We start from the raw sequence: 11,810 nt of genomic DNA, 5'->3' as shown, positions 1-11,810 counted from the left end.
AATAAATTTCTTTATGGTTATCAGTAAATGATTGATTTGTATACCTAATTTATTTTTTTTTATAATTTATTTTTGTTTTTAACATTCACTTCTATAAGATTTTGAGTTTTAGATTTTCTCCCTCTCTGTCTTTCCTCTTCTCCCCAAGAAAGCAAACAATCTGATATAGGCTCTACTTCTATATTCATATTAAACATGTTTTCACATTAGTCATAATATAAAGAAGAATTAGAATTAATGGGAAGAACCATGAGAAAGAAGAAAAAAAAAACAAACAAAATAAAAGGGGAGCAAATAATATGCTTTAATATTCATTCAGTCTTCCAAGTTCTTTCTCAGTACATGGACATTATTTTCCATTGTGAGTCTTTTGGAGGTCTCTTAGATCATTGCATTACTGAGAAGAGCTAAATCCAACAAAGTTAGTCATAGTTAAATCTGGTTGTTACTGTGTACAATATTCTCCTGGTTCTGCTCGTTTCACTCAGTATCAGTCCATATAAGTTTTTCTAGGTTTTTTCTGAAATCCACCTGCTCAACATTTTTATAGTATTCCATCACAGTCAAATATCACAAGTTGTTCAGCCATTCCCAAATTGATGCACATCCACTCATTTTCTAATTCTTTGCCACCACAAGAGGAATTGCTATAAACACTTTTGTACATGTGGGTCCTTTTCCTGTTTTTAAGATCTCTTTCCAATACAAACCTGGAAGTGGTATTGGGTCAAAGGGTATGTACAATTTTATAGACTTTTGGTAATAGTCCCAAATTGCTCTCCATGATGGTTGAATCTGTTTACAACCCCACCAACAACGTATTAGTGTTCCAATTTTCCCACATCTTTTCAACATTTATCATTTTCCTCTTTTGTCATGTTAACCAAACTGATAGGTGTGATATGGTAACTCAGAGTTGTTTTGATTTGCATTTCTCTAATCAATAGTGATTAAGAACATTTTATATGATTATGGATAGTTTTAATTTCTTCCTCTGAAAACTGCCTGTTCCTATTCTTTGACCATTTATTATTTGAGGAATGACTTGTCTTCTTATAAACTTGACTCAGTTCTCTATATATTTTAGAAATGAGGCCTTTAGCCTCAAAGATCCAAAAACAGAAATGAGGCCTTTATCAGAGACATTTGTTCTAAAAATTCTTTCTCAGCTTTCTGCTTCCCTTCTAATCTTGGTTTCATCGGCTTTGTTTGTGCCAAACCTTTCAGTTTAATCTAATAAAAATCATCTGTTTTGCATTTTGCTATTTTTTAATATCTTGTTTAGTCACAAATTCTTCCCTTTTCCATAGATATGACAGGTAAACTATACCTTTCTCTCCTAGTTTGCTTATAGTGTCAAACTTTTGTATACTTATTTTATATATCTATATAATTGGGGTCATGTAAAAACTTCTCAGGTGAAAAGGGGTCATAAGTGCAAAAAATTATGAAGCACTGCTTTAGAATATGGAATACCAAAGTGTAAATGATGTTAGACCTGGAATGACCTTAGCGATCACATATGCATTTTCTTTTGAAGAAATTTAAACACATATTGAAAAATTATAGTCACACAATGAGTTAGTAGCAAGGCTAGGCATTGAGCAATAGTTAGGATTACAGATAGGCAAGGCAGTAATCTGCTTAGACTTAATATTGTTAGGGGGTTGGTAAAGGAAATATATTTTTAATGTTTTTTTTATGACAATAAATGATGGTTTCCATAGCATTTACAATTTTGTTCTGTGATAACTCATATTCTATTATGATGAATGGTAAGTCATCAGTGGATTTGATGGAGTTTAATTTTTAAATCTTGACTATAGCACATAAATTTCATGACCTGGATTTGCCCAGTATCTCTTAGGCCAGCCCTTTCTCTATCTAACCAAGTAGACATACATACATACATATATATGTATATTTTATGTATGTAGACATCCATCTATCCACCCACCCATCCATCCATCCATCCATCCATCCATCCATCCATCCATCCATCCATCCATCCATCCATCCTTATATATGTGTGTATGTATGTATGTATATGTAAATCCATTAAAATATTTTAAATTTTTGAGAGAACTGGTACTTTTCTTTTTTTACTTGGATTGTCTCTTCATTCCATTCTCTGAGGTAGGATTAGAAATACTGAAATATCACAAGAAATGTTGTTCCTATTATATTTTTTTACCCAGATGGCATGGGTATATAAAGAAAGATCAGGAGACAACTTGTTCTAATAAGATTTAAAGTTGAGGTGAGGACACTGAAAGGTTAGGAGAAGGTTGGTACAAGTGTCTGAACTTTTAGGGGCTCATCAGGACTGAAATCACTTCCTTTTCTGCCATATTGATTACTGAGTAGTCACAGCTATGAAAATCAGATACAAGCATCTCAAGGTCTTCTACAGTTTCTTGAGTGTACTCAAGATTTGAAATTATCCATGACCTAGCTATATTCATAAGTTTTACACATATAGACTTTTATTCCTATCTGAGTGACTGGGAGCTATAGATAGATTGCAGATGTATAGGCCCTATTCTAAAGTCATTTTCCCCAACAGCCTGTTCCAGTGTCTGAAATTTCTACCGCTATCATCACTGCTAAAAGGCATAACAGCAGCAGCAGCAACAACAACAATAGTAACAGCAGTAATACGATATGTACTATGTTCCAGGAACTATACTAAGTCTTTTAAAAAATTTTAAAACATTATCACAACAACCCTACAAGGTAGGTGCTATTGTTATCTCAATTTTTACAGATGAGGAAACTGATACATAAAGAGGTCAAGTGACTTGCCCAGGGGCACTCAGCTACCATGTGTGTGTGTGTGTGTATGTGTGTGTGAGTGTGTACACAGTGTCAGTTGGCCACTTGGCCTCAGCACATGCCAGACACTACCACTGGGATCCCAGAGCTGTACCAGCTAATTTTCTAGAACCCTATCACCTCCAGTTGCCAGTACCTGAGAGGCCCAAGTGCATAAAGCCAATTACCAGAACCTTAGCCCTCAACATAAGAACCTTAGAACAGAACCCCCTGTGCTCCAATAGGAGAGCTCAACTTCAAAAGTCAAGAAATGGGAAAAAAAATGAGCAAGAAGCAAGAATGAACCTGGACCATAGAGAGCTTCTATGGTGATAGGGAAGATGGAAACACAAACTCATAAAATGGCAACATTGTCAATTGTTTAATCCAAAATCTCAAAGGGGATTATGCATTGGTCTTATGTTCAAAAAGCCTTCTTGGAAGAGCTCTATAAGGATTGTAAAAGTAAAAAAAAAGGTATAAGGAAAATTGGGAAAAAAATGAGAGGTATGCAAGAGAATCAACAGCTTTGAAAATAATGGACCAAAATTGACTTAATTAAACAACTCCTTAAAAAGTAGAATTAGCAAAATGGAAAAGGACATACAAAAGCTAACTGAAGAAAACAATTCCTTAAAAATTAGAATTGGGAATGTTGAAAACTAAAAATAAATTAATTAATAGAAAAAATAGAATTGGGCAATTGGAAAATAATGAATCTATGAGACATCAACATTCACTCAAACAAAATCAAAAGAATGAAAAGAAAAAAGAAGAAAATGTAAAACCTCATTGGAAAAATGACTGACCTGGAAAATAAATACAAAAGAGATGAGATACTTTAAGAATTATTGGACACCTGAAGGCCATAATAAAAACAGAGCACCAATAGCATCTTTCAAAACATTTTCAAGGGAAACTGCCCTAATATCCTAGAAGAGGTCAAAATAATCACTGAAAGAAACCACCAAACTCTTCCTGAAAGCTATCCCAAAATGAAAACTCCAAGGAATATTGTAGTCAAATTCCAGAATTATTAGGTCAATGAGAAAATCCTGTAAGCAGCTGGAAGGAAATAATTCAGATATTGTGGAACCAGTCAGGATTATGCAGTATTTAGCACAGGGGTGGGGAACCTGGAAACTTGATATATTGCCCTCTAGGTCCTCAAAGGCAGTCCTTTGAATCATTTTGGAGATTTGTTCTGTGAAGTTTAGATTCAGTCATAGGGCCACCCTTGAGGACATAGAGGGCCACATGTGGCTTTCACTTAGCAGCTTCTACATTCAAGCACAAGAGGGCTTAGATTATGATTTTCCAGAAGAAAAAGGAGCTTGGATTACAACCAAGAATCAATTACCCAGCAAAATTGAGCAAAATATTCCAGGGGAAAAGATGGTTATTTGATGATATATGGGACATTCAATCATTCTTGATGAAAAAACCAAAGCTGAATAGAAAATTTGATCTTCGAGTATAAGACACAAGAGAATAACCTTGAGCTAAGAAGGCAGAGAAAAAGCAGGGACTCACTTGATCTCTCCTCCAAAACCCTCCAAATACCTTTAAAAATGACTGTAAACAAATTATAGAGCAGCAGAACTTATAAAAAGAGGGAGGGAAACAAATTTCCAGCCCAGCCCAAGATAACTTACAAGGTCAACAGGAAAGGTCTGTTGTACCAGACTGAGAGAGGAGTTCAGCCTAGAGGCTGTGCCAGCACAGACCAAGTTCCAGCAAGCCTTGATCAGACATTAGGGTGACAACTGCTAGTTGCTGTGGCAGTTTCCAATCCTCTTGGCTCACAGACACCAGAAACAACTTTGAAGGTCAACAGGAAAGGTCTATCATGCTAGGATAGCAGTAGAGATTAGTCTAGTGCAGGCCCTGCAAGCAAGCACAGGCCCAGCAGGTCAGGAGGAGTCCTTGGAAGTAACTGAATTAACAGTGGCAGTGGCATTAGCAATGGATGCGTCTGGAGTTCTCAGTCCACAGATGGTAAAGGGGTTGAACAACTGGTCAGGAGGACATTATTGCAGTCCTTTGCTAGGACTGACACAGTATTCTTTTGCTTTGCCCACTCTTGCCTCCAGGTCAGAGTCTTGGGTATTAAGTCTCAGGTTGTGTAGCTTGTCCTCTGTTCTCAAAGAAGACCATGATATTAGGGAGATGATGACATAACTTGTGATTGACTTTTATTTGAGTGAGGGAAGGCTGTGCAAAAGCACAAGCTTCAATTTCTTCCCCAGAGCAATCTGGGCCCAGCAGCCAGATGTCAATTCTGATGAATGGAGATGACATAGTGGGTGGTAGTCCCAGGGGCAGGGCAAAGAGATACAATAGCATAGCAGAGTTTGCAGTATCAGTAGAGGGTGAACCCTCCTCACAGCTCCAGGGCAGAAAATAGTGCAAGTGATCATTCACAGAGCAGAGCACAGGCCAAGAGAATAGAAAACACTTCTTCTTAGATCATACCACCTTGGAAGAACTGAAAATTTACATGTGCCTAGAAGTATCTCAGAAAATAGCTGCATAAAACCCTTAAAGCTTGGGACAGGGTGCCATCCATACTAGAAGCAAAGCCCTACTATAACAAATAGTTAAAAGACAGGTAATCAGTTGGGCAAATGAGCAAACAATGGGGGAAATCTCTGACTATAGAAAGTTATTGTGGTAAAAACAAAGATTAAAAAAAAGTAGAAGATAGCAAAGTCAAAGCTACTATATCCAAAGCCTCCAAGAAAAAATATGCATTGGTGTCAGACAATTGAAGAATTCAAAAAGGATTTTGAAAGTCAAGTAAGACAGGTAGAGGAAAAACTGGGAGGAGAAATGAGAGTGATACAAGAAAATCACAAGAAAAGGGACAGCAGCTTGGTAAAGGAGACACAAAAAATATTGAAGAAAATAACACCTTAAAGAAGAAAAAGTCCAGGTCAAATGGCAAAAGAGGTCCAAAAAGACAGTGAGGAAAACAATGCCTTAAACAGTAGAATTAGCCAAATGGAAAGGAAGATCCAAAAACTCAACCGAAGAAAATAATTCATTAAAAATTAGAATTTAGTAAATGGAAGCTAATGACTGTATAAGAAACCAAGAAACAATAAAACAAAACCAAAAGAAAGAAAAAAATAGAAGATAATGTGAAATATCTCATTGAAAAGACAACTAATCTGGAAAACAGATACAGGAGAGATAATTTAAAACTTATTGAACTACCTGAAAAGCATGATAAAAAAGGAGCCTGGATATCATCTTTTAAGAAATTATCAAGGAAAATTGTTCTGATATTCTAGAATCAGAGGATAAAATAGAAAATGAAAGAATCCAACAATCACCTCCTAGAGATCCCAAAATGAAAACTGCCAGGAACATTATAGCCAAATTACAGAGTTTTCAGGTCAAGTAGAAAATATTGTAAGCAGTTATAAAGAAAAATTCGATATTGTGGAGTGATAGGGAAGATAATAAGTAATTTAGCAGCTTCTCTATTAAAGGATCAGAGCACTTGGAACACGATATCCCTGAGGTCAAAGGAGTTAGGATTAAAACCAAGAATCAGATACCCAGCAAAACTGAGTATTATCTTTCAGCAGCAAAAATGGACATTCAATGAAATAGAAGATTTTCAAGCATTCTTGATGAAAAGACTAGAGCTGATTAGAAAATTGGACATTCAAATACAAGAATCAAGAGAAGCATAAAAAGGTAAACAGGAAAGGGAAATCATAAGATACTTAATTAACTTTAACTGTTTACATTCCTGCACGGGAAGATTATATTTGTAATGTAGAATGCATAAGACCTTTCTCATTATTATGGTAGTTAGAAGGAGTATATATAGACAGAGTGCACAAGTGTGAGTGGAATGTGAAGAGATGATATCTAAAAAAGAAAATCAGAGTATGAGACAGGAATCTACTGGGATAAAGAGAAAGGGAGAGGTAGAATGGTGTAAATTATCTCACATAAAAGAGGTAAGAAAAAGTTTTTTCAGTAAGGGGCGAGCAGAGAGGGAATGAGTGAACCATACTACCATCATAATTAGCTTAAAGAGCGAATGAAATAAACACTCAATTGACTATAGAAATCTTCTTACTCCACAGGAAAGTAGGAGGGGAAGGGGATAAGGCTGATAGAAGGGAGGGTGATAGAAGAGAGAGCAGATTGGGGGGAGGAGTAGTTAGAAGCAAAACACTATTGTGGAGGAACAGGGTGAAAGGAGAGAGAGAATAGAATAAATGGGGGTACTGGGAACAGGATGGAGGTAAACACAGTTAGCAATAGTAACTATGAAAAAATAAAGCAAATTTCTCTGATACAGGCTAATTTCTATAATATATAGAGGACTGTGTCAAATTTATAAAAAATAAGAACCATTCTTCACTTGATGAATGACTAAAATATATAATCAATTTTCAGATGAAGTAAATAAAGCACTCTGTAGCCATATAAAAAATATTCTAATTTCACTATTGATTTGAGAAATGCAAATTAAAACAATTCTGAAGTACTCCCTCATATCTATTAGACTCGATAATAGAATAGAAAAGGTAAATGACAAATGTTGGAGGGGATGTGGGAAAAATGAGTCATAAATGTACTGTTGGTAGAGTTGTGAACCAATTCAATCATTCTTTAGTGCAATTTGGAACTATGTCCAAAGGGCTATAAAACCATACATACCCTTTGACCAAGAAATACCAATATTAGGTCTGTATCTCAAAAGAGAGAAAAAAAAGGAAAAAGAAATACATACAAAAGTACTTATAGCAGCTTTTTTTTCTGGGGTTAAAGAATTAGAAATTGAGGGACTACCCATCAACTTGGGGATAGCTGAACAAGTTGTGGTATATAATTATTATGGAGTACTATTGTAGTATAAGAAATGATCAGCAGAATGCTTTCAGAAAAAAAAAAGCCAGAAAGACTTTCATGGATTAATGCAAAGTTAAATATTCTGTTTAAAAAGTGACAACAATATTATAAGATGATCAGCTGTGAATGACTTAGCAATACAACAAATAATGATGACCCTGAGTGATTTAGGATGAAAAATCCTATCCATCACCAGAGAAAGAACTGATGGTGTCTGTAGCAGCAAGCACCCTAGCATACCCAGGATGGCTGCTAGCACAGGTTCTTAGGTCTGCTTTTCTAAAGGAAAGCAACTCAAAATGGGTTAACAATCTTACTTTAATCAATCAAATATATATCATTTACCTAGTTCAGGAGGAAAAAGTCAGCACCTTGAAACTCAGAGAATACAAACAGAAGTTACAACACAAAATAACACAATTCAGCAGACAGCGCTTCCAGTTGTCTGACCATTACATCCATACCTAGTTAGTGACCAGAGAGGAAAGCACCAGCATCTGGGTTTTCAAATATGGGGCTCAATGGCTGCCCAGAGTCTCATATGGCCAAATCACACACCTCTTCCCAAAATGAGCCCCAAAGCAAAACCTCACATCAGAGTATGCAAAGCCTACTCCTGGGTCATTCTATGACTCCTGGGTCATAGAATGTCACAATCCTCTTGATCCACTGCCCAATCACAAAGTAACAAGATGTGGGCATTCCTGAAAAACAAGCGTCCCTCCACAGGCTCCATGTGACCACATTCAGCCTATTGTAGGGCAGAGTATATTTTCAAATCAGGGAAGGTTCTCTGAGTCACTTAAACCTATCAAGGGGCCAAGGGAAAGTGAAGATCTTCAGATTCCCATTATCATTACAGTGTCTGAATACAGATTTAACCACAATGGTTTTGTTTTGTACTTTATTTTACTTGTTTAATTTTTTTTCTTTCTATATGTGCTTTCACAACATGACCATTATGGATATATTTTACGTTTACATATGTAAACTATATGGAATTATTTGCCCTCTTAAGGAGGGTGTTGGGAGAAAGGAAGGGAAAAAATTGGGAATTCAAAAACTTAAAAATAAATGTTAAAATTGTTCTTACATTTAACTGGTGAAAATTAAATAGTAAATAAATACACAAAGGGGGTGGAAGGCTTAACAGACACATAAAATACTAAACAGGAAAGTAAACAAATATTATTACTAAGATTAAACTGTTTACATTACAATGTGGGAAGATGATTCTTATACTTCTTAAGAATTCTATATTATTATGGCTTTTAGAAGGGGTATACATAGATAAAGGGTATGGGTATGAGTGGACTTTGATGTGACAACAAAATAATTAATTAAAGGGTAAATAACATGTTGTTTTGGGAGGAGAGGAAAGAGGAAGGAAGAATACAGTGAATTACATTACATGAACAGAGGAGTGAAAGAATTGATTGAACCTTACTCTTATCAGATTTGGCACAAAGAGGGAATAACATAAACATTCAGTTGGTTATAGAAATCTTTCTTATTCCTTAAGGAAGTAAGAGGAGAAATGGGCAAGAATGGAGGGGTGAATATAAGGCAGGGAAGAAGGGAGTATGTAGTAGTGGAAATGGGAAAAAAGGAGTGTGGCTGACAGAAAGAAGGGGAGATAAAGACAAGTCATGGTTAAAAGAAAAACACTTGTGAGGAGGGAAAAGGTACAAGGAGTGAAAACTATAAATGGGGGGGAAATAGCATGGAGACAAAGACACAGTAATCATAACTGAATGTGAATGGGATGAAGTCTCCCATAAAACAGAAGAGAATAGCCAAGTGGATTAAAAATCAGAAACCTACAATATGTTTTTATATGAAACACATTTGAAGCAGAGAGATACACACAGAGTAAAGGTAAAAATCTAGAGTAAAATCTATTATGCTTCATCAGAAGTAAAAAAGAAAACAAAAACAGGGGTAGCAATCCTGATTTCATATAAAGCAAAAATAGATGTAATTAAAAGATAATAAACCATATTTTGCTAAAAGGTGGCATAAATAATGAAGTAATGTCAATACTAAACATATAGGCACCAAGAGGTATAGCATCCAGATTCTCAGGAAAAAAGTTAAGTTACAGAAAGAAATAGATAACAAAACTATATGAATGAGAACCTCAATATCCCTCTCTCAGAACTAAATAAATCTAACCAAAAATAAAAACAGAGAAGTTAAGGAGTGAAAAGAATTTTAGCAAAGTTAAATATGGCAGACCTCTAGAGAAAATTGAATGGGGATAGAAAGGAATATACCTTTCTCTAAGCAGTACGTGATACCTACACAAAAGCTGACCATTCTCTAGGGCATAAAACCTCATGCCAAAATGCATAAAAGCAGAAATATTAAATACATCTTCTTTCTGGTCATGATGTAACAAAAATTATATGAAAAAAGTGGCCATGGAAAAAATAGACTAGTAATTAATTGGAAATTCAATAATCTAAACCTAAAGAATGAATGGGTCAAACGACAAATCATAGAAATGATCAATAACTTTATCCAACATAATGACAAAAATTAGACAACATACCAAAACTAATGGAACACATCCAAGCAGTTCTTAGGGGAAATTTTATGTCCCTAAATGCTTACATGAACAAAAATAGAGAAAGAGATGAATGAATTGGGCATGCAACTAAAATACCTAGAAAAAGAACAAATTTAAAAACCCCAAATAAATACCAAATTTGGAATCCTGAAAACCAAAAGAGAGATCAATAAAATTGAAATTAAGGAAACTAATTTAAACTAATAAAAAGAACTAAGAGTTGGTTTTATGAAAAATAAAATAATAGATAAATTTTTGGTTAATTTGATTAAAAAAGAAAGAAGAAAACCAAATTAACAGCATCAAAAATAAAAAGGGTGGATTCCATACCAATGAAGAAGAAATTAAAAAAAGAATTAGAATATTTTGCTCAACTATATGCCACTAAATATCACAGTCTAAGTGAAATGTATAAATAATTACAAAACTTGAAATTGCCCAGATTAACAGAAGAGAAAATAAAATACTTAACTCTATTTCATAAAAAGAAATTGAGAATAATTAATATTTTTCTTGGAGCCTTTGGATATAGGAGCTTTGACTTTATCTTACTCTAAATGTGTGTTTTGATATTCCTTGTCACCATAGTAATTTTCAATAGCCAGAGGTTTTTTATTTCCCCTGATTGCTCATTTTGCCAGCCTACCAAGTGACTTTTAACTCTTTGTTAAAGTGGGTTTCTGGTTCCAGGGTAGAGGGCACACTGTTCAAAGTTTCAGGGATTTTATGTAATTGTTTTTAAAAATACTCCTAGGTGGCCGGGAAGGTGCGGCGTGGCATGGCAGACGCAGGCCGAGAAGGCACGGCTTGCAGACACAGGCCGGGAAGGGGCCTGATCAACTCGGAGGGCAAGGCTTCCCATCAACCACAAGGTCCACTACCAAGTCTATCACCAACAGTCTGGGACTGGAAAGAGCAAGGTAAGAAGCAAATATAGGGGCCCCTGTACTGGACAGCAAACATTCCTGGAGCTACCACTTCATAGCCCAGAAATTTTTTTTTAAAAAGCCCCTTTCCGGACCTCCAAAAACGAGGATGACAGAGTGAACCCCACTTGCTCCAAACACCCCCTCTAACCCTGAAAACATAGTAACTCTTGCCCAGAGCAAAATCCTCTACAATAAAGGCTTGGAATACTAGAGGAAGGGTGTGGCTAGGACTCTGCCTCAAAATGGGTAGAAAGCAGACTACAAAGACAAAGACTCTGGAGTCCTACTATCCTCAGATGGAGGAACCAAACTCAGAGGGAGACAATGTGGACTCCACATTCAATTCAACAGGGAATGGGTCCCAAGCACAGAAGGCTCTCCTAGATGAGATCAAAAGGAACTTTGAAAACAAAATGAGAGAGATAGAAGACAAAATGAATAATTCTCTCAAAATGAAAATAGCAGAATTAGAAAAACATTATCATGAGGAAAACATCTCTCTCAAAAGAAAAGTGTATGATGTGGAAAAGGAGCTTCAAAAATTAACCAAGGAAAATGATTTGCTAAAAACCAGAATTAACCAAATGGAAACATATAACTCTACGAGGAACCAAGAA

Source organism: Petaurus breviceps, unplaced genomic scaffold (assembly GCF_028583685.1).
Source record: "Petaurus breviceps papuanus isolate PSGF00001 unplaced genomic scaffold, PetGlider_PUasm1.0 90879, whole genome shotgun sequence".
NCBI classification, from domain to species: Eukaryota; Metazoa; Chordata; class Mammalia; order Diprotodontia; family Petauridae; genus Petaurus; species Petaurus breviceps.
The sequence above is the reverse complement of the archived record's forward strand: the minus strand, read 5'-3'. Positions refer to the sequence as shown.